Source organism: Triticum urartu, unplaced genomic scaffold, assembly GCF_056163025.1.
Source record: "Triticum urartu cultivar PI428250 unplaced genomic scaffold, HENAU_Tu73 scaffold2, whole genome shotgun sequence".
NCBI lineage: Eukaryota > Viridiplantae > Streptophyta > Magnoliopsida > Poales > Poaceae > Triticum > Triticum urartu.
The window spans coordinates 10,379,211-10,405,389 of NW_028260368.1; the positions used below are offsets into that span (position 1 = coordinate 10,379,211).

The window sequence follows — 26,179 nt, forward strand, 5'->3', positions numbered from 1 at the left end:
ACCATAAAATTGGAAAGAAGCATAAAGTAAGTAGACCTGACTCCTTTAATGATGCCTCTATCCGCTATTCTGATATATAAATTCGATGTAGATGAAATTGTATAAGCGAATTTTTTTTATTTCCTTAGACTTAGACCGCGCAAGACAAGAATTTTTCGCTATTTACGATTTCATATTCTTGTTACTAGATGTTCTATAGGAATAAGAAGAAATCGCAACTCCTTTGCGCTACACATAAAATTGGATTTCGAAGGTCCATTTTTTTTTTTCAGAATCCTCTATTATTTTAGTTCTTCCACCCATGCAATAGAGAGGGAATGGGAAAAGAAGGGTTACTTTTATTTGCATTTTTCCCTTAAAAGATAGACTTTGAAATAGGAGTCTTGGAATAATGCTGAATTCAAAGGTTTATTTCTTTCTATAGTATAAGAAAAACAATTTATTTCTATTTCTATAGTATAAGAAAAACAAATAAATAGTATAAGAAAAACAAATCGAATCAAATTCATGGATTTACCACGACCTCGGTTGTGACTGTGACTCCATAGATAAAAATGGGAAATTTCTCTCTTCGAGACCATTGAAAAAGGGCATTGAACGAGAAAGAAATCGTCCACAGATAATAAAACTATCATATGCCTTGGAAAGTGATATGAGGTGCTCGGAAATGGTTGAAGTAATTGAATAGGAGGATCACTATGACTATAGCCCTTGGTAGAATTCCTAAAGAAGAAAATGATCTATTTGATACTATGGATGACTGGTTACGAAGGGACCGTTTCGTTTTTGTAGGATGGTCTGGCCTATTGCTCTTTCCTTGTGCTTATTTCGCTTTAGGGGGTTGGTTTACAGGGACAACTTTTGTAACTTCTTGGTATACCCATGGATTGGCTAGTTCCTATTTGGAAGGTTGTAATTTCTTAACCGCAGCAGTTTCTACCCCTGCCAATAGTTTAGCACACTCTTTGTTGCTACTATGGGGGCCCGAAGCACAAGGAGATTTTACTCGTTGGTGTCAATTAGGCGGTCTATGGACTTTTGTAGCTCTCCACGGGGCTTTTGCACTAATAGGTTTCATGTTACGCCAATTTGAACTTGCTCGGTCTGTTCAATTGCGGCCTTATAATGCAATCTCATTCTCTGGTCCAATTGCTGTTTTTGTTTCTGTATTCCTTATTTATCCACTGGGGCAATCTGGTTGGTTCTTTGCGCCGAGTTTTGGCGTAGCAGCGATATTTCGATTCATCCTTTTCTTCCAAGGATTTCATAATTGGACGTTGAACCCATTTCATATGATGGGAGTTGCCGGAGTATTAGGTGCGGCTCTGCTATGCGCTATTCATGGAGCGACCGTAGAAAACACTCTATTTGAGGACGGTGATGGTGCAAATACCTTCCGTGCTTTTAACCCAACTCAAGCTGAAGAAACTTATTCAATGGTCACTGCTAACCGCTTTTGGTCCCAAATCTTTGGTGTTGCTTTTTCCAATAAACGTTGGTTACATTTCTTTATGCTATTTGTACCCGTCACCGGTTTATGGATGAGTGCTATTGGCGTAGTTGGCTTGGCTCTGAACTTACGTGCCTATGACTTTGTTTCCCAGGAAATCCGTGCAGCGGAAGATCCTGAATTTGAGACTTTCTACACCAAAAATATTCTTTTAAACGAGGGTATTCGTGCGTGGATGGCAGCTCAGGATCAGCCTCATGAAAATCTTATATTCCCTGAGGAGGTTCTACCACGTGGAAACGCTCTTTAATGGAACTTTCGTTTTAGCTGGTCGTGACCAAGAAACCACCGGCTTTGCTTGGTGGGCTGGGAATGCCAGACTTATCAATTTGTCCGGTAAACTGCTTGGAGCTCATGTAGCTCATGCCGGATTAATCGTATTCTGGGCCGGAGCAATGAACCTATTTGAAGTGGCCCATTTCGTACCAGAAAAGCCCATGTATGAACAAGGGTTGATTTTACTTCCACACTTAGCTACTCTAGGTTGGGGAGTAGGGCCAGGGGGGGAAGTTCTAGATACTTTTCCGTACTTTGTATCTGGCGTACTTCACCTAATTTCCTCCGCAGTCTTAGGCTTCGGTGGCATTTATCACGCGCTTCTGGGACCCGAGACTCTTGAGGAATCTTTTCCATTCTTTGGTTATGTCTGGAAAGATAGAAATAAAATGACTACAATTTTGGGTATTCACTTAATTTTGTTAGGTCTAGGTGCTTTTCTTCTAGTACTCAAGGCTCTTTATTTTGGCGGTGTATATGATACCTGGGCCCCTGGGGGGGGAGATGTAAGAAAAATTACCAATTTGACCCTTAGTCCCAGTGTTATATTTGGTTATTTACTAAAATCTCCTTTTGGTGGAGAAGGGTGGATTGTTAGTGTAGATGATTTAGAAGATATAATTGGTGGGCATGTATGGTTGGGTTTTATTTGTGTATTTGGCGGAATTTGGCATATTTTAACCAAACCCTTCGCATGGGCTCGCCGTGCATTTGTATGGTCTGGAGAAGCTTACTTGTCTTATAGTTTAGCTGCTTTATCTGTCTTTGGTTTTATCGCTTGTTGTTTTGTATGGTTCAATAATACAGCTTATCCGAGTGAGTTTTATGGACCCACCGGGCCAGAAGCTTCTCAAGCTCAAGCATTTACTTTTCTAGTTAGAGACCAGCGTCTTGGAGCTAATGTGGGATCCGCTCAAGGACCCACAGGTTTAGGTAAATATCTAATGCGTTCCCCAACTGGGGAGGTTATCTTTGGAGGGGAAACTATGCGTTTTTGGGACCTTCGTGCTCCATGGTTAGAACCTCTAAGGGGCCCCAACGGTTTGGACTTGAGTAGGTTGAAAAAAGACATACAACCTTGGCAAGAACGACGCTCAGCAGAATATATGACCCACGCTCCTTTAGGCTCTTTAAATTCCGTGGGTGGCGTAGCTACCGAGATCAATGCAGTTAATTATGTCTCTCCTAGAAGTTGGTTATCAACTTCTCATTTTGTTCTAGGATTCTTCTTTTTTGTGGGCCATTTATGGCATGCAGGAAGAGCCCGAGCTGCTGCAGCAGGTTTTGAAAAGGGAATCGATCGTGATTTGGAACCTGTTCTTTACATGAACCCTCTTAACTAAGATTTTCTTATTTATACCTGTTCTACTTTTTTTCTGTTCTGGCTCGGTTATTCCATCTAGCCGAGCCATTCATTCCTTTTTATGAAAGAAAGATAAGGGACAGAAAAAAAAAATAAATAAAAATGAAAGAAACAAACGTATTCAATAAGCAAAAGGAGAGAGAGGGATTCGAACCCTCGATAGTTCCTAGAACTATACCGGTTTTCAAGACCGGAGCTATCAACCACTCAGCCATCTCTCCACAGCCTAATCCTTATTTTACTCCTACAAATAGAACATAGCCATATAAAAAATAAAAAGATTTATTAGCCTCTAGAAAGATATCAGATACAAGTTCCTTTTCGATATATCTCTGTATACTGTATACACGGATACAGGATCCGCTATACCCGCTTGTGAAATAAAGAGTAAATAATCTCTTCTCACCCCCATATCCAAATAAAAAAGCGGTTTAAGTAATAAATTTGAATTAAAGAGAAGAATCAATGGATTCATGATTAAACCCCTCCTACTTCTTGTATTTTTTTACAATTTTGGTTTAAGTGAGGGATCAAATATGTAGTCAACTTTATTTGATGGTAGCTTGGAGGATTAGAAATATGACTATTGCTTTCCAATTAGCTGTTTTTGCATTAATTGCGACTTCCTCAGTCTTAGTAATTAGTGTACCCCTTGTATTTGCTTCTCCTGATGGTTGGTCAAATAATAAAAATGTTGTATTTTCCGGTACATCATTATGGATTGGACTAGTCTTTCTCGTAGCTATTCTGAATTCTCTCATTTCTTAAATGAAATTTGGTTAATATTTATTAACCCCATAAAAAAGAAATAATAAAGGCCATTTCTTCTAAAAAATTAGAATAGTGAGACGTATTAAAACGCAATTTGCGTTCCGAATTGCTAGCTCTTCTCTTTCAGTATTATGAAATTCCATTCCCATTAGAATATTCATTGACAGATAATAAAAAAAGGAAAACTCTAATATAATAGAAAATGAAATGAAACGGTCGACCCAGACATAGAAGGTCGACCCAGGCGGATATACGCTATAAAATATATACCGTAGCGAGCGTAGTTCAATGGTAAAATATCTCCTTGCCAAGGAGAAGATACGGGTTCGATTCCCGCCGCTCGCCCGCTTAATTTATCAAAGTACTATGATAAAAAGTTTAGTCTAGTTAACTGTTTAACTACTTATATTAAATTAAGTATTAATTAGGTGTTAGTCTAGTGCCGTATCCCTTACTATCTTACCCTTCCTTTGCATCCCACTCAAAAAAAGAGGGCGCTCCAGAGGCAGAAATAGAACTCGCCAACAGAGCTCCAAAAATTGGGTATTAACTGAGACAAACAACGGGCAAACTTTTTTTAAAGGGAAGGGAGAGGTAGACTGTCCCTTTCGTTTCATTTTTATTTTCTGCAGGGTAGGGAGAGGCCTTGCGCCTTCTTTTTTTGAAGGCAAGTGACTTCGCAAACTGCTCAATTTTGCCCTCTAGGGCCGGGAACTAATGAATAAAAAAGGGTTGGATACGCCCCTCTACCATACATATCTAGAGAAATAGAATAGTCCTTTTATACAGACTGCTAAGTGCGGAGACGGGAATCGAACCCGTGACCTCAAGGTTATGAGCCTCGTGAGCTACCAAACTGCTCTACTCCGCTCTGGAGTACCAGAAACTGGTGGACAAAAAAGGCTTGAATACAAGCCTCTAACATGTCTAGACAAATAGAATACTCCTTTTATACAGAATGGAGCGGGTAGCGGGAATCGAACCCGCATCGTTAGCTTGGAAGGCTAGGGGTTATAGTCGACGTTGGTTGATTATTTTTAACGTCTCTAATTCAAAACCGAACATGAAATTTTGATTTCATTCGGCTCCTTTATGGATATTCTCACACACTTAACATCTATGTCAGCTTTTCTATTTGAATGGAACCAAAGCTCTCCGCTTTCTAGATGATCCTTATAGAGTAGGAGATAGAAATTCTATCTAAATTCATCTAATCTACTTACTTCGTTCCCTAATTTCATTCAAGAGATCCTGAGGAAAAGAATTGGGTTTCCACCGAGCTGAAACAATATGCGGATGGTTCTAGTAAACCAAAACTATCGTTTTTTAGCTATTTGGCTTCCTTATTCCTTATTTTAAGAAGATTTAGTTACGATTGGAAATCAACTTTTTTGTATCTTCATCCATAGATCCTTTACTCATATTTTCAAAATTGGAATACTTAATCCAATGCAAAATTATGCTTCGCGACTCTGTACTCATAATCCTATTTTTATTTTGGATGCAATTTAAATTAGTCTTTGGATACAAATCGCCAGAATGTATATTCTTCCTCAATATGCTATTGAGAGGAAAAGGATTTAATCCTTTATAAGAACTAAAGTTTTCATCGGAATATAAAAATAAAAAACTTAAGGATGCCTTAAGTATATCATTTCAAATTCAGTTATTAATAGAACGAATCACACTTTTACCACTAAACTATACCCGCTACATTGTAGATTATGGTATAAATGGTACCCTTTGTCAAGGATAGCCATTTGACAAGAAGGCTAATTCCCCCTTATTGAATCAGATGGAGAAGGTTCATGACACTGAGCCGTTGGTACTTCTACTTCGATCGCTCGCCTTTACTTTAGGATTTAGATAGCCCCTCTGGTCTGTAAAAAAAATCTTTTCTTACCATGCTAATAGCGCCTGAACCAAATGTATTTATTTTGATTAGGATCCTATTCTACGGTTACGACTACAATAATAATTATTTACTTTGCAAGGACGTAAGTGTGTCAGACTGCTAAATTGTTTTATTATTCCTACAATATAAACTAGGGGATATAGGGGGTAACACTGTCCCTATAAATTCCTTTTTTCCTTTTCTTTTTTGTCCAGAATTGAACAAAAAAGAAATTATGGAAGATGTTTTCTTCCCCCATTAAGTCCGAGCCATAGAGTAAGAGTGAGATGAGTTTTCCAAATTCATCATAGACTTTCCCTATGGCTTGATAGAAGTAAGCAGCAAAGAGTCGTAACTTAAAGAAAAAAACGGACAGGGCCGACAGATTTACCTGATGTAAAGAAGATCCTAAAAGTCTCTGATTAGTCGACTCTCTCCATTTAACACTTTCCTCTCTCTCCTTTTTTCCACTGACTCAATTCTAGTTTATTAGATTCTTGTTTAAAAGAATGCAAAAAGTTCAATAGAACTAAGAACACATAAAAAATAGCATAGAGGATCAAGGCCATTACCAAAAGTTCCTCCCAAGGATCCTATATCCTATTGGGTATCTGTTCCCCGCCTTTTCCCGCTAGGATCGGAAATCTTATATTTTCCATATCCATATACCGTTGAATCCTTGGGGTTCCAGAATCCGCCTATTTTACTAGTCTTCGGAAACGGAAAACCCTGAACCAAGAAGAGTTGGATATGTTATGTAGGGTATGTTTTTTTTTATTAATTTTATTTTGAGCTCTCAAGATATCGATATATACATATACAATCTCTACATAATGTCTCTCTCTCTATCTCTATATATTATATATATAATATGTACATTATGCAGTAGACCCATAATGGGAAATCCAAGTGGCTAATTTTTGAATTAAATAAAAAGCCCTTTTAACTCAGTGGTAGAGTAATGCCATGGTAAGGCATAAGTCATCGGTTCAAATCCGATAAAGGGCTTTTTAAATTAGTGGTAGAGTAATCTCGTGCTAAGACGTAAGTCGTTGGTTCGAATCTGATAGAGTACTTTTCTACTAAATTGATTCACTTTTTTTCTTTGTTTTTGAAACTTTCTCTATATTTTTAGAGAATTTTATGACTTAGTGCGGGATGGATGCATTTTTGGTATGAACACTAAATGAAGCACGGAGAATTAATCTATAACGATCAACTAAAAAAAATCCTAGATGAAAACATAACAGAAAAGTTGGAAAAACTCTTTGCTTTGGATCTATTTATACTTTTCGAGTATATTGACAATTCCAAAAAACTGCTCATACTATGATTATAGTATAATCACGAGCGGTTGTATATGGCCCTATCGTCTAGTGATGCCCCTATCGTCTAGTGGTTCAGGACATCTCTCTTTCAAGGAGGCAGCGGGGATTCGACTTCCCCTGGGGGTAGGGAGTATTATGAAAGGAGGTTAATCATAGATTAGCAAAAACCCTAGAATAAATTCTTCCTGGGTCGATGCCCGAGTGGTTAATGGGGACGGACTGTAAATTCGTTGACAATGTCTACGCTGGTTCAAATCCAGCTCGGCCCAAACCAAAAATCTAGGGCTTCGTGAGTATGAACTAAATCCTTTTGTTTTTCTTCCATAAAATAAAATGTCTGATCTATAGAAATAAAAGATAAAGAAAAAAGGGAAATTTTTTTTTCTAATCCATATCTCTCTCATTCCTTTCTTACAAACAAAAGAGTTTTTCTTATTGAAGGCTGGATTATTATCCATTTTTAGTGATAAAAAATCACGACATACTAGTTATGTCACTCTCACTATACCCACGTATAATATAATATGTGGGTATGTAGTATATGATTCGTCTATTTCTTAGAGTACGAAAGACGAATCGAATCTTCTTATGGTTCTATTTAAGAATGGGTATGCCATACACCCCGCGGGGATTGTAGTTCAATTGGTCAGAGCACCGCCCTGTCAAGGCGGAAGCTGCGGGTTCGAGCCCCGTCAGTCCCGAACTAGGGTTCAATGAATGGAGAAATTGATATTTCCTTTTTCCATGAAAAAAAGGGGCAGGGAGCAAGATCAAATACCCACAGGGCACCCTTACTTCACTTTTTTATTTTGCATCTCTCATTAAAGAGGGAGGGAGGGCATATAGGAATTTTTTTTTCACTACTCCCAATCGATAAAGAAAGACACACATACGATATGTGGATTAGTAGAATTTAGGATATTATATTACTCTATCTTTCTTTATGATGATACCATCCTCATCTTAATTTCCTATTCCACTCTTATGGAATAGAGTACCGGTATTTTACCGGAATCCATACATAAATCGTATTCCCTTTTTATTTCAGACCTCTTTTCCCCATCTCACTTCTACTGCTTATTTGGATGTCTATGTGACCCATAGAAAGTGAAAGTTGGTCATATAATACATACATAATTGTATGTATAACTATAAGAAAAAGGAAGGGAAATTGTATAAGATTAAGAAAGTATAAGATTAAGAAAGCTCGTGGGTTAGAGATATAGAAAAGAAAAAGTAGAAAAGGATTAAAAAAGAGGGAATTCCTAATCCAATCAAAAAACCCATTTTGGTCTTAGTGTGGATAGAGGATCTTCCTATGTTATACTATATAACTCTCATCCGTGAAATATAACTCTCATCCATGAATTGATTTGATAGATCCGATATTCATAATATTGAATTGATTCAGTATTATCAGAATGCAAGCCCTACCCTTGAATTTACAAGATACCCCTTTTTCCTCTCCATGGGATTACATCCCGAGTTATTGTGAAAATAAAAAATAAAGAGGTTATGGAAGTCAATATTCTCGCATTTATTGCTACTGCACTGTTCATTCTAGTTCCTACTTCTTTTTTACTTATTATTTATGTAAAAACAGTCAGCCAAAATAATTAATTGGAATTCCAATTAATCATTGAAGAAATTAAAAAGGGATTAAATAAAAAAAATCCAAGTCTTAAATGAAAGGATCTGGTTGGAATCTTAAAGTGTGGTAGAAAGAACTACATATAGTTTTTTCTACGACACTTTAGATTCTTTCTATTATATTATCTTTGAATCTACATAGAATAGATTAGTAGATTGAAATAGTTAAGTAGTCTAATTCAATTTCTTTTTTCATTGCATCCACTTAATTTCAATCAGGTCAAAATAAAAAAATCTAAGACAATTCTTGACCAAAGAATCCATGGAAGGAAAGAAAAATAATATGAAGAATAGACTATAGTAAAAAGTAAAAGGAAATGGAAAATGTGTGATATGCCGTGAATAGTTCCGTGGAAGAAAGTCTAATTTTCTTATGTATAGAACTTTTTTTAACCATTCGTCATTTCTAGTAGAAATTCTGAATTGGTATAATGGCTCTTTCTTACATTACAACTTACAATACAAGAGTTTCTTACAGGAGTGAAACAAAACTAAAGAAAAAGATTAAAGAATAACGTTTGACAAAATGATTAATGCAAAATGATCCATTAAAGAAAAGAATTGATACAACAATTTGATTACTTAATCAATTAGTAGTATCCCTAGAGTCCACTCCTTCCCCATACTACTAGTGAAAGAGAAAATGTAAAGACTACCATTAAAGCAGCCCAAGCGAGACTTACTATATCCATCTAAATTATGTCTCCTATTTCTATGAAGGGATTATTCTACTATTGATCAATAATCATAGTGGAATCAAGGGTACAGAGTCAAAAAGGGATTCCGCCCTAAGGCCATGGATCAATCAGTTCAAGGAATTTACTCCTAACAAATTCTTATAGGAATTCTGGTAGAATTAGAGAGCATTAAAAATACGAGATACTATAGCCCTTTTTTCCTTAAAAAAGAAAGAGTACGGGAATGATGTCCTGAATAGAAGAAGCGGGAATAGGAAGATTTTTTATTCCTTTTGTTACTCTTTTTTTTTTTTTTAAGCAAAGGACGCCCGAATATACCATAAAATTATCGATAGATAAATATTTATTGGATACCTACCTTACCTAATGTTTATTTTTGACCTAAACCCTGCAGCCTTGCTTTGTATCATTCTATGAAAGAATGAAGAGATTTTATCCATAATACAACTCCTAAATTGATTTTTGATCGACCTATTTAATCTGATTCTCGTTAGAATTAAGTAGTCCTTACTTTAGTGTATGTAGGTAACATAAGATGTACGATAAAAAAATGTATAATAATTAGTAAGTCTTGATATTCTTTCGTGGAGTCCCTTCTTGAATCTTAGATTGAAAAAAAAAAAGAATGCCCCTTAGGGACCTTTCTTTGGATACCAAGATTTCTGACATCTTATCCTCGTATTTTAAAATTATCAAATCGAATCTCAATTAAGAACCAATTCAAATTCATATAATAAAAGAATAAGGAAACACTACCTCACCCCTATTGATAACCATTTTGGCCACTACCGTCAAAACAAACCCTAACCCTAGTTTGAGGATAGAACTATGGTATGGTTTCTCTAAACCCAGTATCGGCAGGCCCAGTTACTCTCTTGCCCGAACTTATGCGAAGTAAAAATTTATCGAATTCGATCAGCACTATAAAAAAAACCTAAGTATTTTATTGATCAGGCGGCACCCAGATTTGAACTGGGGATAAAGGATTTGCAGTCCCCTGCCTTACCGCTTGGCCATGCCGCCAAAAAATCCGATCAAAAATCTAGAAAACAGCAAGTATTCATCCACGTTTTCTTACGAAAAGCCCCTTTTATTTTGAATATAATTCTACTTACTTTTTTCCAATCTTTTTCAAAAAATCTATTCCTGCTTTTTTTGATCCAGTTTCTATTATTCTCCTCGATAGATTCTATCTTAAAACATACATTGTTAACACAATAAAACTTCCCATTTCTTTCTATTGAGATGAAAAAGAAGAAAAAGTGGATTTCTATTCACAGGCTGCAAAATTCAGAATAAATTGGAACCGTTAACTAGAATTCTCTTTTTTTTATTGCAGTAGTGAACTACTCTTAAATCGGTATTATCTCCCCCCCCTTCAATGGCATAATAAAATATTATGGCTTTATGCTTAATCCGTGTATAGGTAAACTTTAGGTCCGAACAGCATTATTATCCAAAGATCCCCTTTATGTACATATCTCTATGGGGAATCATGCTTTAATTTTTCAAAGTATTAAATTAAATATCTTGAATAAAAAAAGGAAATTTGCTCTGATATAGAGTATAACCTGACTATCTTGGCGTACCCAAGTGAAATTACGATAAAAGAAAAGCATGGATATGGGGAGAGGTGGATAACTAGATTGGCATGTACTTAAAAAAGGGACTTACTTTATTTTAGAATTCCACAATGAAATACTGAATTTTCTAGCAATTATACTACTCCGATCCGAAATAAAAAAGAACCCTCAAATTATTTTGAGAAATTAAAGTAAGCACGCTATTCTAAATCGAAGTAAAGTCAAACTTTCTAGTATATTATATTACGGCTTTATTACATTCATAGAAAGGAGATAAAATGAGAAATCTTTGCCATCCAATCTGATTAGAATATCATAACATAAAGTATAAGTGGCAGAATTTTTTTTGTAGGAATGTTTTATCAATTCATTTTCATTTCATTTGTACCCCTGGCAAACTCGAACTTTCGTCCAAATGGTCTCTATTCATATGTATGAAATACATATATGAAATACGTATGTGGAGTTCCCTAGAATTTCATGTGATTCAGTAAACAGAATATAGATTCCATGATTGCTAGATCGATCCATAGGGATTGATGAAGAGTGAGCTGATAATGGAATTTTTCTTTGATAAACAGGAAACTTAAGATTAAGATGCTCCGGAATGGAAACGAGGGAATGTCCACAATACCCGGATTTAGTCAGATCCAATTCGAGGGATTTTGTAGGTTCATTAATCAAGCCTTGGCAGAAGAACTTGACAAGTTTCCAACAATTAAAGATCCAGATCACGAAATTGCATTTCAATTATTTGCGAAAGGATATCAACTGCTAGAACCCTCGATAAAAGAAAGAGATGCTGTGTATGAATCACTCACCTATTCTTCCGAATTATATGTATCTGCGAGATTAATTTTTGGTTTCGATGTGCAAAAGCAAACCATTTCTATCGGAAACATTCCTATAATGAATTCCTTAGGAACCTTTATTATAAATGGAATATACCGAATTGTGATCAATCAAATATTGCTAAGTCCTGGTATTTACTACCGCTCGGAATTAGATCATAAGGGAATTTCTATCTACACTGGCACTATAATATCAGATTGGGGGGGGAGATCGGAATTAGCAATTGATAAAAAAGAAAGGATATGGGCTCGCGTGAGTAGAAAACAAAAGATATCTATTCTAGTTCTATCATCAGCTATGGGTTCGAATCTAAGAGAAATTCTGGATAATGTTTCCTACCCTGAAATTTTCTTGTCTTTCCCGAATGCTAAAGAGAAGAAGAGGATTGAGTCAAAAGAAAAAGCTATTTTGGAGTTTTATCAACAATTTGCTTGTGTAGGTGGGGACCTGGTATTTTCGGAGTCCTTATGCGAGGAATTACAAAAGAAATTTTTTCAACAAAAATGTGAATTAGGAAGGATTGGTCGACGAAATATGAATCGGAGACTTAATCTTGATATTCCTCAGAACAATACATTCTTGTTACCACGAGATGTATTGGCCGCTACGGATCATTTGATTGGAATGAAATTTGGAACGGGTATACTTGACGATGACGATATGAATCACTTGAAAAATAAACGTATTCGTTCGGTTGCGGATCTGTTACAAGATCAATTCGGATTGGCTCTTGGTCGTTTACAACATGCAGTTCAAAAAACTATTCGTAGAGTATTCATACGTCAATCGAAACCGACTCCCCAAACTTTGGTAACTCCAACTTCAACTTCAATTTTATTAATAACTACTTATGAGACCTTTTTTGGCACATACCCGTTATCTCAAGTTTTTGATCAAACGAATCCATTGACACAAACTGTTCATGGGCGAAAAGTGAGTTGTTTAGGTCCTGGAGGGTTGACGGGGAGAACCGCAAGTTTTCGGAGCCGAGATATTCATCCGAGTCACTATGGGCGTATTTGTCCAATTGACACGTCTGAAGGAATCAATGTTGGACTTACTGGATCCTTAACAATTCATGCGAGAATTGATCACTTGTGGGGATCCATAGAGAGTCCGTTTTATGAAATATCTGCTGAGAAAGCAAAAGAAAAAAAAGAGAGACAGGTGGTTTATCTATCACCAAATAGAGATGAATATTATATGATAGCAGCAGGAAATTCTTTGTCCTTGAATCAAGGTATTCAGGAAGAACAGGTTGTTCCGGCTAGATACCGTCAAGAATTCTTGACTATTGCATGGGAACAGATTCATGTTAGAAGTATTTTTCCTTTCCAATATTTTTCTATTGGGGGTTCTCTCATTCCTTTTATTGAGCACAATGATGCGAATCGGGCTTTAATGAGTTCTAATATGCAGCGCCAAGCAGTTCCGCTTTCTCGGTCCGAGAAATGCATTGTTGGAACTGGATTGGAACGCCAAACAGCTCTAGATTCGAGGGTTTCCATTATAGCCGAACGCGAGGGAAAGATCATTTCTACTGATAGTCATAAGATACTTTTATCAAGTAGTGGGAAGACTATAAGTATTCCTTTAGTTAACCACCGTCGCTCTAACAAAAATACTTGTATGCACCAAAAACCCCGGGTTCCACGGGGTAAATCCATTAAAAAAGGACAAATTTTAGCAGAAGGAGCTGCTACAATTGGGGGCGAACTTGCTTTAGGAAAAAACGTATTAGTAGCTTATATGCCATGGGAAGGTTACAATTTTGAAGACGCAGTACTAATTAGCGAACGTTTGGTATATGAAGATATTTATACCTCTTTTCACATCCGGAAATATGAAATTCAGACGGATACGACAAGCCAGGGCTCCGCTGAAAAAATCACTAAAGAAATACCACATCTAGAAGAACATTTACTCCGCAATTTGGACAGAAATGGAGTTGTTAGGTTGGGATCCTGGGTAGAAACTGGTGATATTTTAGTAGGTAAATTAACGCCTCAGATAGCGAGCGAATCATCTTATATCGCGGAAGCTGGATTATTACGGGCCATATTTGGCCTTGAGGTTTCCACTTCAAAAGAAACTTCTCTGAAATTACCTATAGGTGGAAGAGGGCGCGTTATCGATGTGAAATGGATCCAAAGGGACCCGCTCTCGACATAATGGTTCGTGTATATATTTTACAGAAACGTGAAATCAAAGTTGGGGATAAAGTAGCCGGAAGACATGGGAATAAAGGGATCATTTCCAAAATTTTGCCTAGGCAAGATATGCCCTATTTGCAAGATGGAACACCCGTTGATATGGTCTTCAATCCCTTAGGAGTACCCTCCCGAATGAATGTGGGACAAATATTTGAAAGCTCGCTCGGATTAGCGGGGGATCTGCTAAAGAAACATTATAGAATAGCACCCTTTGATGAGAGATATGAGCAAGAGGCTTCAAGAAAACTTGTGTTTTCAGAATTATATGAAGCCAGTAAAGAAACAAAAAATCCATGGGTATTTGAACCCGAGTACCCGGGAAAAAGCAGAATATTTGATGGAAGAACAGGCGACCCCTTTGAGCAACCTGTTCTAATAGGGAAGTCCTATATCTTAAAATTAATTCATCAAGTTGATGAGAAAATTCATGGGCGTTCTACTGGGCCCTACTCACTTGTTACACAACAACCGGTTAGAGGAAGAGCCAAGCAAGGGGGACAACGAGTAGGAGAAATGGAAGTTTGGGCTTTAGAAGGATTTGGTGTTGCTCATATTTTACAAGAGATACTTACTTATAAATCTGACCATCTTATAGCTCGCCAAGAAATACTTAATGCTACGATCTGGGGAAAAAGAATACCTAATCATGAGGATCCTCCAGAATCTTTTCGAGTGCTCGTTCGAGAACTACGATCTTTGGCTCTAGAACTGAATCATTTCCTTGTATCTGAAAAGAACTTCCAGGTTAATAGGGAGGAAGTTTGATCGGAATAAATATAAATTCTTTTCTTATTTCTATTTTATGATTGACCAATATAAACATCAACAACTTCAAATTGGACTCGTTTCCCCTCAACAAATAAAGGCTTGGGCTAACAAAAACCTACCTAATGGAGAAGTCGTTGGCGAAGTCACAAGGCCCTCTACTTTTCATTATAAAACCGATAAACCAGAAAAAGATGGATTGTTTTGCGAAAGAATCTTTGGACCCATAAAAAGCGGGATTTGCGCTTGTGGCAATTCTCGAGCGAGCGGAGCTGAAAACGAAGACGAAAGATTTTGCCAAAAATGCGGGGTCGAATTTGTGGATTCTCGGATACGAAGATATCAAATGGGATACATCAAACTCGCATGTCCCGTGACTCATGTGTGGTATTTGAAAGGTCTTCCTAGTTATATCGCGAATCTTTTAGATAAACCTCTTAAGAAGTTGGAGGGCCTAGTATACGGCGATTTCTCTTTTGCTAGGCCCAGCACTAAAAAACCCACTTTTTTACGATTACGAGGTTTATTCGAAGAGGAAATTGCATCCTGTAACCACAGCATTTCTCCCTTTTTTTCTACCCCAGGCTTTGCAACATTTCGAAATCGGGAAATTGCGACAGGAGCAGGTGCTATTAGAGAACAATTAGCAGATTTGGATTTGCGAATTATTATAGAGAATTCTTTGGTCGAATGGAAGGAATTAGAAGACGAGGGGTATAGTGGAGATGAGTGGGAAGATAGAAAAAGACGAATAAGAAAAGTTTTTTTGATTAGACGCATGCAATTGGCGAAACATTTTATTCAAACAAATGTAGAACCAGAATGGATGGTTTTGTGCTTATTACCGGTTCTTCCTCCCGAATTGAGACCTATTGTTTATAGGTCTGGAGATAAAGTAGTGACTTCAGACATTAATGAACTTTATAAGAGAGTTATCCGTCGGAACAACAATCTTGCCTATCTATTAAAAAGAAGTGAATTAGCGCCAGCAGATTTAGTAATGTGCCAGGAAAAATTGGTACAAGAAGCCGTGGATACACTTCTTGATAGTGGGTCCCGCGGGCAACCGACGAGGGATGGTCACAATAAAGTATACAAATCACTTTCAGATGTAATTGAAGGTAAAGAGGGAAGGTTTCGCGAGACTCTGCTTGGGAAACGGGTCGATTACTCGGGGCGTTCTGTCATTGTTGTGGGTCCTTCGCTTTCATTACATCAATGTGGATTACCTCTAGAGATAGCAATAAAGCTTTTTCAGCTATTTGTAATTCGCGATTTAATCACGAAACGCGCCACTTCTAATGTAAGGATTGCTAAAAGGAAAATTTGGGAAAAAGAACCCATTGTATGGGAAATACTTCAAGAAGTTATGCGGGGACATCCTGTACTGTTAAATAGAGCACCTACCCTGCATAGATTAGGCATACAGGCCTTTCAACCCACTTTAGTAGAGGGGCGTACTATTTCTTTACACCCATTAGTGTGTAAGGGTTTCAATGCGGACTTTGATGGAGATCAAATGGCTGTTCATCTACCTTTATCCTTGGAAGCTCAGGCAGAAGCCCGTTTACTTATGTTTTCTCATATGAATCTCTTATCTCCCGCTATTGGGGATCCTATTTGCGTACCAACCCAAGACATGCTTATCGGGCTTTATGTATTAACGATTGGAAAGCGTCGAGGTATTTGTGCAAATAGATATAATAGTTGCAGAAACTACCCAAATCTAAAAGTAAATTACAATAATAATAATAATTTTAAATATAGGAAAGATAAAGAACCCCATTTTTCTAGTTCTTATGATGCACTGGGAGCTTATAGACAAAAACTAATCAGTTTAGATAGTCCCTTGTGGCTACGATGGAACCTGGATCAACGCGTCATTGGGTCAAGAGAAGTTCCGATTGAAGTTCAATATGAATCTTTGGGGACTTATCATGAGATTTATGCCCACTATCTAATAATGGGAAATAGAAAAAAAGAAATTCGTTCGATATACATTCGAACCACTCTTGGTCATATTTCTTTTTATAGAGAAATAGAGGAAGCCATACAAGGATTTAGTCAGGCCTATTCATACACTACCTAAACAAGAAAGTTAGATTCGGCGATGCCCCTCCCCTTTCGGGGGGCATTCCGATTTCCCTAGTATCATCATTATTTGCCACGCGAATCCAGATTGAGATTGAGGCAATTAAGTTAATTAAATTTTCGAATCACTGACTCAGGCCCATTGTCGAATCCTACTCAGCAATTGTCGAATCCTACTCAGCCGAAAAGGGGGTACTTATGTATGGCGGAACGGGCCAATCTGGTCTTTCATAATAAAGAGATAGACGGAACTGGTATGAAACGACTTATTAGCAGATTAATAGATCATTTTGGAATGGGATATACATCCCATATACTGGATCAACTAAAGACTCTGGGCTTCCATCAAGCCACTACTACATCGATTTCGTTAGGAATCGAGGATCTTTTAACAATACCCTCTAAGGGATGGTTAGTCCAAGACGCGGAACAACAGAGTTTTCTTTTGGAGAAACACTATTATTATGGGGCTGTACACGCGGTAGAAAAATTACGCCAATCTGTTGAGATATGGTATGCGACAAGTGAATATTTGAAACAAGAAATGAATTCAAATTTTCGGATAACGGATCCTTCTAATCCAGTCTATCTAATGTCTTTTTCAGGAGCCAGAGGAAATGCATCTCAAGTACACCAATTAGTAGGTATGAGAGGATTAATGTCGGACCCTCAAGGACAAATGATTGATTTACCTATTCAAAGCAATTTACGCGAGGGACTTTCTTTGACAGAATATATAATTTCCTGCTATGGAGCCCGCAAAGGGGTTGTAGATACTGCTGTGCGAACAGCAGATGCTGGATATCTTACACGTAGACTTGTTGAAGTAGTTCAACATATTATTGTGCGTAGAAGAGATTGTGGTACTATCCGAGGTATTTCTGTAAGTCCTCAAAATGGGATGACGGAAAAACTTTTTGTCCAAACACTAATTGGTCGTGTATTAGCAGACGATATATATATCGGTTCACGATGCATTGCCGCGCGAAATCAAGATATTGGAATTGGATTAGTCAATCGATTCATAACTGCCTTTCGAGCACAACCATTTCGAGCACAACCAATATATATTAGAACCCCCTTTACTTGCCGAAGCACTTCTTGGATCTGTCAATTATGCTATGGCCGGAGTCCTACTCATAGTGATCTGGTCGAATTGGGAGAAGCCGTAGGTATTATTGCAGGTCAATCAATTGGGGAGCCAGGGACTCAACTAACATTAAGAACTTTTCATACTGGCGGAGTATTCACAGGGGGTACTGCCGACCTTGTACGATCCCCTTCGAATGGAAAAATAAAATTCAATGAGAATTTGGTTCACCCCACACGTACCCGTCATGGGCAGCCTGCTTTTCTATGTTATATAGACTTGCATGTAACTATTCAGAGTCAAGATATTCTATATAGTGTGAATATTCCCTCAAAAAGCTTGATTCTAGTGCAAAATGATCAATATGTAAAATCCGAACAAGTAATTGCGGAGATTCGTGCCGGAACGTCCACTTTACATTTTAAAGAAAGGGTACAAAAGCATATTTATTCTGAATCAGACGGCGAAATGCACTGGAGTACTGATGTTTACCATGCGCCCGAATATCAATATGGTAATCTTCGCCGATTACCAAAAACAAGCCATTTATGGATATTGTCAGTAAGTATGTGCAGATCCAGTATAGCGTCTTTTTCACTCCACAAGGATCAAGATCAAATGAATACTTATGGTAAAAAAGATAGGGAAATTCTTGATTATTCAACGTCGGATCGAATCATGTCCAATGGCCATTGGAATTTTATCTATCCTTCTATTTTTCAAGATAATTCAGATTTGTTGGCGAAAAAGCGAAGAAATAGGTTCGTCATTCCATTACAATATCATCAAGAACAAGAGAAAGAACTAATATCCTGTTTTGGGATTTCGATTGAAATCCCCCTTATGGGTGTTTTACGTAGAAATACTATTTTTGCTTATTTTGACGATCCCCGATACAGAAAAGATAAAAAGGGTTCAGGAATTGTTAAATTTAGATATAGGACCCTAGAAGAAGAATATAGGACTCGAGCGGAAGACTCAGAAGAGGAATATGAGACCCTAGAAGACGAATACAGGACCCGAGAGGACGAATATGAATATGAAACCCTAGAAGAATCTAAATATGGAATCCTAGAAGACGAATACGAATATGAAACCCTAGAAGACGAATATGGGAGCCCAGAAAACGAATATGGGAACCCAGAGAACGAATATAGGACTTTAGAGAAAGACTCAGAAGAGGAATATGGGAGCCCAGAGAGCAAATATAGGACCCAAGAGGACGAATATGGAACTCTAGAGGAAGACTCAGAAGACGAATATGGCAGCCCCGGGGAAAGCGCAGAGGAAAAATATGGTACTTTAGAGGAAGACTCAGAAGAAGATTCAGAGGACGAATACGAGAGCCCAGAGGAAGATTCCATCTTAAAAAAAGAGGGTTTGATTGAGCATCGAGGAACAAAAGAATTTAGTCTAAAATACCAAAAAGAAGTAGATCGGTTTTTTTTCATTCTTCAAGAACTTCATATCTTGCCGAGATCTTCATCCCTAAAGATACTTGACAATAGTATTATTGGAGTGAATACACAACTCACAAAAAATACAAGAAGTCGACTAGGCGGACTGGTCCGAGTGAAGAGAAAAAAAAGCCATACGGAACTCAAAATATTTTCCGGAGATATTCATTTTCCTGAAGAGGCGGATAAGATATTAGGTGGCTGTTTGATACCGCCAGAAAGACAAAAAAAAGATTCTAAGGAATCAAAAAAAAGGAAAAATTGGGTCTATGTTCAACGGAAAAAAATTCTCAAGAGCAAGGAAAAGTATTTTGTTTCCGTTCGCCCTACAGTGGCATATGAAATGGACGAAGGAAGAAATTTAGCAACACTTTTCCCGCAGGATCTCTTGCAAGAAGAAAATAATCTCCAAATTCGACTTGTCAATTTTATTTCTCATGAAAATAGCAAGTTAACTCAAAGAATTTATCACACAAATAGTCAATTTGTTAGAACTTGCTTAGTAGTGAATTGGGAACAAGAAGAAAAAGAAAAGGCTGGTGCTTCCCTTGTTGAGGTAAGAGCAAATGATCTTATTCGCGATTTCCTAAGAATTGAGTTAGTCAAGTCCACTATTTCGTATACACGAAAAAGGTATGGTAGGACAAGTGCAGGACCGATTCCCCATAATAGGTTAGATCGCGCCAATATCAATTCTTTTTATTCCAAGGCGAAGATTGAATCACTTAGCCAACATCCAGAAGCTATTGGCACTTTGTTGAATCGAAATAAAGAATACCACTCTTTGATGATTTTGTCGGCATCCAACTGTTCTCGAATTGGTTTATTCAAGAATTCAAAACATCCCAATGCGATAAAAGAATGGAATCCTAGAATTCCTATTCGAGAAATTTTTGGGCCCTTAGGCGCTATTGTAGCTAGTATATCGCATTTTTCTTCATCTTACTATTTACTAACGCATAATAAAATCCTGTTAAAAAAATATTTGTTCGTTGACAATTTAAAACAAACCTTCCAAGTACTTCAAGAACTTAAATACTCTTTAATAGATGAAAATAAAAGGATTTCTAATTTCGATAGTAACATAATGTTGGATCCATTCCTTTTGAATTGTCACTTTGTCCATCATGATTCTTGGGAAGAGACATTGGCAATAATTCACCTTGGACAATTTATTTGTGAAAATGTATGTCTATTTAAATCGCACATAAAAAAATCCGGTCAAATTTTCATTGTAAATATGAATTCCTTTGTTATAAGAGCAGCTAAACCTTATTTGGCCACTACAGGAGCAACTGTTAATGGTCATTATGGAGAAATCCTTTACAAGGGAGATAGGTTAGTTACGTTTATATATGAAAAATCGAGATCTAGTGACATAACGCAAGGTCTTCCAAAAGTGGAACAAATCTTTGAAGCGCGTTCAATTGATTCATTATCCCCGAATCTCGAAAGGAGAATTGAGGATTGGAATGAGCGTATACCAAGAATTCTTGGGGTCCCTTGGGGATTCTTGATTGGAGCTGAGCTAACCATAGCCCAAAGTCGTATCTCTTTGGTTAATAAAATCCAAAAGGTTTATCGATCCCAAGGGGTACAGATCCATAATAGACATATAGAGATTATTATACGCCAAGTAACATCAAAAGTGCGGGTTTCCGAAGATGGAATGTCTAATGTTTTTTCGCCTGGGGAATTAATCGGACTATTGCGAGCGGAACGAGCAGGACGAGCTTTGGATGAATCGATCTATTATCGGGCAATCTTATTGGGAATAACAAGGGCTTCCCTGAATACCCAAAGTTTCATATCTGAAGCAAGTTTTCAAGAAACTGCTCGAGTTTTAGCAAAAGCTGCCCTACGAGGTCGCATTGATTGGTTGAAAGGCTTGAAAGAAAACGTAGTTCTGGGGGGGATTATACCTGTTGGTACCGGATTCCAAAAATTTGTGCATCGTTCCCCACAAGACAAGAACCTTTATTTCGAAATAAAAAAAAAAATCTATTCGCGTCGGAAATGAGAGATTTTTTGTTTCTCCATACAGAATTAGTTTCTTCAGATTCTGACGTAACAAACAATTTTTATGAGACATAAGAACCCCCATAAAAATATTTTTTACTTTACTAGACTTTTGAACTTAGAACACTAACAGGTCAAATTTTAGATTTTTAAGATTTTTATTTTAATAAGTAAAACAAGTCAGTTAATTCATTAAGGTGGTTATGTTTATACCATGTATCAATGGCCAACTCTTATCTTAGTACAAGGTTCTCTCGGAACAATTATTATTTATTTCAAGCTATTTCGGATCTTTCTTAATCTTCAAAAAGAACTAAATTCCGTAATGGAATGGTAGGATTAAAAAAAAGGAAGTGTGGAAAAAATGACAAGAAGATATTGGAACATTAATTTGAAAGAGATGATAGAAGCAGGAGTTCATTTTGGTCATGGTATTAAGAAATGGAATCCTAAAATGGCCCCTTACATTTCGGCAAAGCGTAAAGGTACTCATATTATAAATCTCGCTAGAACGGCTCGTTTTTTATCAGAAGCTTGTGATTTAGTTTTTGATGCAGCAAGTCAGGGAAAAAGTTTCTTAATTGTTGGTACCAAAAAAAGAGCAACAGATTTAGTAGCATCAGCTGCAATAAGGGCTCGTTGTCATTATGTTAATAAAAAGTGGTTCAGTGGTATGTTAACGAATTGGTCGATTACGAAAACTAGACTTTCTCAATTTAGAGACTTAAGAGCAGAAGAAAAAATGGGAAAATTCCACCATCTCCCAAAAAGAGATGTGGCAATCTTGAAGAGAAAATTATCTACTTTGCAAAGGTATCTCGGCGGGATCAAATATATGACGAGATTGCCAGACATTGTGATCGTCCTTGATCAGCAAAAAGAGTATATAGCTCTTCGGGAATGTGCCATTTTGGGGATTCCTACTATTTCTTTAGTCGATACAAATTGTGACCCGGATCTCGCGAATATATCGATTCCAGCCAACGATGACACTATGACTTCAATTCGATTGATTCTTAACAAATTAGTATTTTCAATTTGTGAGGGCCGTTCTCTCTATATAAGAAATCGTTGATTAAGAATATATAGTGAATTCTTGGGCAACTGCGTAAATTTATGGAATCACTTACTTTACTATATCTTTTTTTTTGCATAGAATTTTTTTTGCATAGAAAAAAGAAGGGGAATATTGATATATATTAGAGGGTATTGATATATATTATGATCTGATGTGCTTTCTTGGTATCCTAAATATAAGATTAATACTTCAAGTTGCTGAGTTGAGAAAGAGATGGTTGAATCAAAAGAATTCCTTTTTTGAAGTTCAATTTTTATCAGAGGACAATATGAATATTATACCTTGTTCCATTAAAACACTCAAGGGGTTATACGATATATCGGGTGTAGAAGTAGGCCAACACTTCTATTGGCAAATAGGAGGTTTCCAAATTCATGCCCAAGTACTCATCACTTCTTGGGTCGTAATTACTATCTTGCTAGGTTCAGTTGTCATAGCTGTTCGGAATCCACAAACCATCCCGACCGACGGTCAGAATTTTTTTGAATATGTCCTTGAGTTTATTCGAGACTTGAGCAAAACTCAGATTGGAGAAGAATATGGTCCCTGGGTTCCCTTTATTGGAACTATGTTCCTTTTTATTTTTGTTTCGAATTGGTCGGGTGCTCTTTTACCTTGGAAAATTATAGAGTTACCCCATGGGGAATTAGCAGCGCCCACGAATGATATAAATACTACTGTTGCTTTAGCTTTACTCACGTCAGCGGCATATTTTTATGCTGGTCTTAGCAAAAAAGGATTGAGCTATTTCGAGAAATATATTAAACCAACTCCAATCCTTTTACCAATTAACATCCTAGAAGATTTCACAAAACCATTATCGCTTAGCTTTCGACTTTTCGGGAATATATTGGCGGATGAATTAGTCGTTGTTGTTCTTGTTTCTTTAGTCCCCTTAGTAATCCCTATACCGGTCATGTTTCTTGGATTATTTACAAGCGGTATTCAAGCTCTTATTTTTGCAACATTAGCCGCAGCCTATATAGGTGAATCCATGGAGGGTCATCATTGAATTGACTCTTTTTGGAAATAGTATTTTTTTTTTTTGCAGCTTAGCTCAATTCATGCATGGTTCCAGATAATCTGCTTGGTTGCAAAAAAATAGTTAGAAATGCGTATGAATATATAGCCTAGAGTTGTAGGAGAGAGAATAGAATAGACTATATTATGGAATTTTCAAAGTATATATGCATTAAGGAGGGTGGAGTCAGGCTAGATCTATACTATAATATCCTTAATGTCTATAAGTGGAGTCCTCTTTTATGCAGGTTTCCACTTTAAGCAATGATTTTAGAATCCGATTCAATAGAAAATGAGAAAATATGCAAACAAAATAGAAGAAACAAATGTATATATATAGGATATTATATTATATATTCCTAGGTTAGATTCATTATCTAATCCGATATATGGATATGGAATTCCCTTCTATGTAGTTCGGACAATTCACATTATCATTTCAATTTGATTTCAATTTGTACTTTTTAGTTACTTTACTTCTCCCCAATAGAGCTTAGAAGTAAGAATTTATTGGTTGATTGTATCCTTAACCATTTCTTTTTTTTGACACGAGGAACTACTCACCATGAATCCACTAATTGCTGCTGCTTCTGTTATTGCTGCTGGATTGGCCGTAGGGCTTGCTTCTATTGGACCTGGAGTTGGTCAAGGTACTGCTGCAGGACAAGCTGTAGAAGGTATTGCGAGACAGCCAGAAGCAGAAGGTAAAATACGAGGTACTTTATTGCTTAGTCTAGCTTTTATGGAAGCTTTAACAATTTATGGACTAGTTGTGGCACTAGCGCTTTTATTTGCGAACCCTTTTGTTTAATCTTAAAAAAAAAATTCTTTCGATTTCGATTAGATACTTTTTTCTTTTTTAGTAAATTGGTATTTGCTTCCACAATTCCAATTATATCAATACTTTATTTAATTTACTCCTATTTATTACTCCTGGAATTATCTATTTATCGGGACAGATAATACCCCATTCTAGGAAGGGCTGAGTTGAGTATTATTAATTTAGAAGATATGCTCACCTTCTTATTTCCCGTCCTTAGTTTAGGAAAGTGGAAAGTTTTTTCCTTTTATTTTAGGAATTTTGGGAACAGAACATTTCAACAAAGGAAGTCTTTCACCGGTCAACAAGACGTAAGACTTAATCTAAAAGAAATTACTAGATTGAATCTATTTGCATTAAAAAAACCGATCAAAAAAGGGCGAGCGAAGTAAGTGATCGAAAAACTTTGTTCTTTGTTCGTCCTATCTATAAGAGGAGAGCATATGAAAAATGTAACCCATTCTTTCGTTTTTTTAGCTCACTGGCCATCCGCTGGCAGTTTCGGGCTTAATACCGATATTTTAGCAACAAATCTAATAAATCTAACTGTAGTGGTTGGTGTTTTGATTTTTTTTGGAAAGGGAGTGTGTGCGAGTTGTCTATTTCAAGAATAGATTGGATCTATCCGGCTGCACTTTATAATATTTTTTAGTATTTTTCGGATAAATAAGAAAAGGGTGCACGATCTCGACGAATTACTTCTGAATAAATTCAGAAATCATATGGAAGAACCATAGCATTTCGCGACTCATTGGTAAATCAACTTTGATTCTCTATAAACCAAGAATGTGAGACCATTAACACGGTTAAAGCTAAACTGCTTGAAGTCCAGGCAAAAAGAGGTACTCTTTCTACAACTATATTAGTATTAGTACCAATTTAAACGGGAAATAGCTAATGTAAAATTTATCTGATATAGAACACTCATATCGATAAAATGGTTTGAACTATTTACTAGAAAAAAAAGGGGGCACCCTGCCCTTTTTTAACCAATGCCGAATCGACGACCTATGTATAAAAAAGAGAAATTTTTTGGATTTGAAGAAAAAAAAAATAAAAAGAATTCTATTAATTTTCATTTTCCATTTATTTAGTTAGTTTTTCTTAATGAAATTGAAATTATTAACTAGAGGGCAAATAAAAATAAAGAAACAACTTTGCTGACCATGATATATTTTTATCTAGGCGGAAGAGTCCTCTTAATATTTATCTAGTCTTATATAGGTTTCGGTATATTGAAATATAAACATAAAAAAGAAGATAGAGGATAGGCTCATTACTTAAAAAAAAGATATGGAAATAGCTATAGAAAAAAAAAAAGGAGCGTGAGAGCCAAATGAATCGAAAGATTCATGTTTGGTTCGGGAAGAGATCATAAAAGTTGTAAACTTACAAAATAATCTACTTTCATTAAAAGATTTATTAGATAATCGAAAACAGAGGATCTTGAGTACTATTCGAAATTCAGAAGAATTGCGTAGAGGGACCATTGAGCAACTCGAAAAAGCTCGGATTCGATTACAGAAAGTCGAACTAGAAGCGGATGAGTATCGAATGAATGGATACTCTGAGATAGAACGAGAAAAAGCAAATTTGATTAATGCTACTTCTATTAGTTTGGAACAATTGGAAAAGTCTAAAAACGAAACCCTTTATTTTGAAAAACAAAGGGCAATGAATCAGGTCCGACAGCGGGTTTTC

At 36.7% G+C, this 26,179-nt stretch overlaps 5 non-coding genes across 5 annotated transcripts; 2 read left to right on the top strand and 3 right to left on the bottom strand.

Annotated features, from left to right (window-relative positions):
- Positions 1 to 3,282: 3,282 nt before the first annotated feature.
- TRNAS-UGA (transfer RNA serine (anticodon UGA)) lies at positions 3,283 to 3,370 on the bottom strand. Its single transcript has one exon. It is a non-coding gene; the product is annotated as a tRNA-Ser (tRNA).
- Positions 3,371 to 4,194: 824 nt separating this feature from the next.
- Positions 4,195 to 4,265, top strand: TRNAG-GCC (transfer RNA glycine (anticodon GCC)). The gene has a single exon. It is a non-coding gene; the product is annotated as a tRNA-Gly (tRNA).
- A 452-nt stretch (positions 4,266 to 4,717) lies between these two features.
- On the bottom strand, positions 4,718 to 4,791 carry TRNAM-CAU (transfer RNA methionine (anticodon CAU)). Its single transcript has one exon. It is a non-coding gene; the product is annotated as a tRNA-Met (tRNA).
- Positions 4,792 to 6,750: 1,959 nt separating this feature from the next.
- TRNAT-GGU (transfer RNA threonine (anticodon GGU)) lies at positions 6,751 to 6,822 on the top strand. Its single transcript has one exon. It is a non-coding gene; the product is annotated as a tRNA-Thr (tRNA).
- A 3,620-nt stretch (positions 6,823 to 10,442) lies between these two features.
- Positions 10,443 to 10,513, bottom strand: TRNAC-GCA (transfer RNA cysteine (anticodon GCA)). Its single transcript has one exon. It is a non-coding gene; the product is annotated as a tRNA-Cys (tRNA).
- Positions 10,514 to 26,179: the final 15,666 nt, after the last annotated feature.